Below are 3,860 nucleotides of genomic sequence, written 5' to 3'. Positions count from 1 at the left end.
TGGCTGGGGATACTGTAATGTCATTTCGTGAAAACTGGTGAATATAGATAAATACATAATGATCGAAAGACGGAGTGAAAAGAAACGCTTGACAAGTTATATTTATATTATGAATTTGCAGAAGTGGTGAATTTACTAATGTGATCATTTTTATTTGGACATTTCAATAAGAAATGCACCAGAACTGGCCACGTTGTTTCATTCTGCATGCAAAAGATGTCACTTTTCAAACAACAAAACAGCATTTTCATCTAAAATATCGGGAGTTGCAAGCCTTATACAAAACTTAATGACCTTAAAAAACAAATTACAGGGTCACTGTACAGTAGGATTTGTTCTTCTGAGGATGGAGGAGAAAACGGTGTTACCTTGGCAAGGCACTTGACCCACTCCTTGTGGCTGTCTGCATCATCAGTGCCGAACAGATAAATACGCTCATTTTCAGAGTACAGTTCAAAGGTATATTCAAACCTGGGGTTCAGAAGAAATTGAGAAGGAGTGAAGGAAGATTTAACGAAACTTTGGAAAAAGTCTTCATTCAGGCTAGGCTAATAACTAGCCAAACAAGGGACTGTTTTTCATAAAATTTCAAATTTAGAAAACTTCTCTCAAAAACAATATAGTGACGTGAAAGAACGCCACACGGGATCATATTAAGTCTACACTGTTGTAGAGGTTCCACTGACCTCTAAAAAATGTTTATGCCAAAAGTGTTGAGGCTGCGAATGTATCAGTTCACCTGATTAGCGTGTTTAGTCAAACGTTTCCTCAACTCCTGGTGGACTGATACACTAAGGCTTCGGCATAAATGGTGTATGCTCAGCACACCTACAATTGTGTAGTAACACAATCACTGTTTGGTTAAGAAAACAGCAAACTAAACAGTCTCATGCAAACGTGTCAAGGTTTAATATTAGAACTTGTAGTTCTTTTACAGTGGTCTGTCATTTGGAAAAAAAAAAAAAAAGAAGACTTTTTAACCCTCAGAAAGAATCAATGAGCCTTTATATGGCAGGCCATTAGCCTGGCCTGGATGAAGACTTTTTAAGGTAATAAATATTGATAACTATTTAACAAAAATATTACAACAAACCACCACACTATCCCTTTAAATGTGTGAAAACAGACTGATGTGCATGTGTGTGTACCCATGTTTCTCAGGTGTGTCGACAGCCAAACAGAGAAGCTCTGACGCCTTTATCACTCCGTTAGGGTTGGAGTTCTTGTCACTTTCATAGTAGCTGAAGATGCCATCGTTTAACGTGCACCAACGACGACTGAACTCTGCACACACGGACAAACGGGCGTTTTAAGTATTTCATCGAGAGGGGACTGCAATGAAAGTGTTAGCGGCAAGGTTGACGGACCTCAGTGTTTGGTGAGGTCTGATATAACTCTACAAGACAGTTTGTTCAAAATAAATACTTTTTAATGTTTTCAGCAAGAGCAAGTGTTGGTGCTTGCTACACAATTTTTCCACGTACCCTCTTTGGGCTTGCGTTCTGTGGCAGCCCGGGTCATGGAGGCAGTTTTGAACAGAAAGCCCGTGTAAGACGCACATGGTGACGGCTGGTAATGTTCCAGATCCATACTGCTGTCTACTTGTAACTGTGGCAGCTCTACAGAGGAAAGAAAGGACTAACAACTTTAACAATTCAAAACACCAAACCTGTCCAGCAGACGTTTTGTAATGTAGCACGAATAAATCAGTCTATCGACTACCTCTGCAGTGTGACACAAAGACAATGAAAAAACAAGCAAATATAGCGTAAGCAACAAAAGTCACTTTTCACATAATTATTGGAAAGTGGTGAATGTCTCAAGATCAAGCTAAATAGAAACTACAGGAATAACATTATATTTATCTTAAACCTAAACCTGCAACATTTATTAGAGTAAAAAGAAGGTCAGTTTGTACTGACTATGATTGAATTATGACAGCAACAAAAGCATAATAGGAAGTGAATAGTTGTTATAGGTGCTGCAACGCAGAAAGACATCAGTTTGGGTTTTATTTGACAGATTTCTGCTAAGGTTTCATAAAAACTCTCTTCAATTCTAACGTAAAACACCAACAAAAACAGAAATGCCCCCCTGAAGGCACAGATATTGTACCTGTGTTGAGGTTATGTCTGATTATTTCAGCCTGCAGGGGTTGTGAATGTGCACTGGCGATGTATTCAGGGGTTGGACATTTTTCCATACCAGTCGAACAATTCACTTCTGCACCGCAGAAAACCAGGCTCAAAGTCTCCAGCAAATCGCTGCACTGCACATTTATGCAAAGAGCCTGTAGATGACACGGCACAGAGGAAAAAACAAACCACTTTAGAGAATGTGTTGCACTGCATTGAATGTTGGCAGAGAACTAAATCATTACAGCTAATCTACAGTAAGCATTGCTATGTTGCACCTGCAGCAACTGTCTAGTCAGTAGATGACACAAATGATGGGTCTTTACCTCTATAGTACCTGTTAATACTGATATTTGGTGTGCAAACTAATATTTATGCGTTTTCTAATTAATGTGTTCCATATCATTATGGGAAAAAATGACAGGATTATTTGGGAATTAATTGCATATGTGGACTTATTTTGTACTCTGAGCTGGAACAACCAATAAAGTGTTGTGCAATTCAAACATGTAAATTCTTTCAAAATCTGCTGATGTTTGAGGATCTTTAGTAATTACTGATATTTAAAAGAAAATAAACACTTATCTAAGAGTAAAGTAAGCTAAACTGGTCTAAAATGTATTTAATACTCCATATACAGTAAATCTAGAGAAAACAATCTGTAAAAAAAAAAAAATCAACAATCAACAAAGTGTCAAAACACTAAAAGAAAAAAGGTGTTCAGTCACTGAACAATAAACTGGTTTTGCTGCTACAGTGGATTAGTAATACAGTAGTCCCTCGCTACTTCGCTGTTGGTTAATCGCAGATTCGCTCTATTGCGGTTTTTCAAAATAAGATTGGACATTCATTCAACCTTAATTTATACAGGTTAGTCCCATTGAGCCTCGGGACTCGTTTAATCATTTGACATGACCCACAATTGGCTGATTGATGGATGAGACACACGATCGGCAAGGAATTTTTATTTAAAATCAATTATTTTACATTATTTAGCACCTGCTGCACCTTTGTGCAGCCCAAAGCAGCGGGATAAGCTTCCTGCTGCAGCTGGTCAGCTGTTCTGCGTGCAGAGCTGAGAAATGGGCGTGGCCAAGAGCGCTTGCAGGTGGCAAAGAGAAGAGGCAGGGAGCTGAAATCATGACATTCTGTGCTCTTTTAGAGTGTTTAGAGTTTAGAAACATTGTTTAGAATATTGTAAGAGTGTGAGAAGTGTTTTACTTAATACTTGTACTACTATTCCTACTTTGTGGTTTTTTACTTATCGCGAGGCTTCAGGGTACAGATGCACAATAAACGAGGGACTGCTGTACTGCTTTTAAATTATGATGATGAACAAAGGCAGATCTCTGTGAGTGACAACAGTTTCAGGACTCCTAACATTAAGGCCTCAAGAGGCCAGCTGAACAGAAAATCCTGTAGATCTTAAAATAAAAAAGGAGAAGGTGGAAACACAGAATCAGAATAAAGTTAAAACTGTGGAAAGGATTTCCTGATGCATGCTCATGTGAAAGGATTGATGTTTTTAAAGAGGCAACTTCATTTTGATTCATGCAAACACACACACACACACACACGTCTGTCTTGCGTTAAGCTCTTTTTCAGTCTGTCTGAGAAATTCCACAGCACTTCGTCACACACGAACTGCACTCCTCCTCTATTTAAGCTCTGCTGAGCCCCAACACACACATCCAAACAAACAAACCAATTAACAGAGATTAAAAT

At 38.5% G+C, this 3,860-nt stretch overlaps 1 protein-coding gene across 1 annotated transcript in view; it reads right to left on the bottom strand.

The window, feature by feature from the left end:
* The window catches only part of LOC119410514 (arf-GAP with Rho-GAP domain, ANK repeat and PH domain-containing protein 1), a gene marked incomplete in the record, with an annotated part of 99,223 nt that overhangs the window by 18,440 nt on the left and 76,923 nt on the right, over positions 1–3,860 (bottom strand).

This window comes from Nematolebias whitei, chromosome 6 (assembly GCF_014905685.2).
Source record: "Nematolebias whitei isolate Nwh7 chromosome 6, NemWhi1, whole genome shotgun sequence".
Taxonomy (NCBI): Eukaryota; Metazoa; Chordata; class Actinopteri; order Cyprinodontiformes; family Rivulidae; genus Nematolebias; species Nematolebias whitei.
This window is presented reverse-complemented; position numbering and strand designations above follow the sequence as displayed.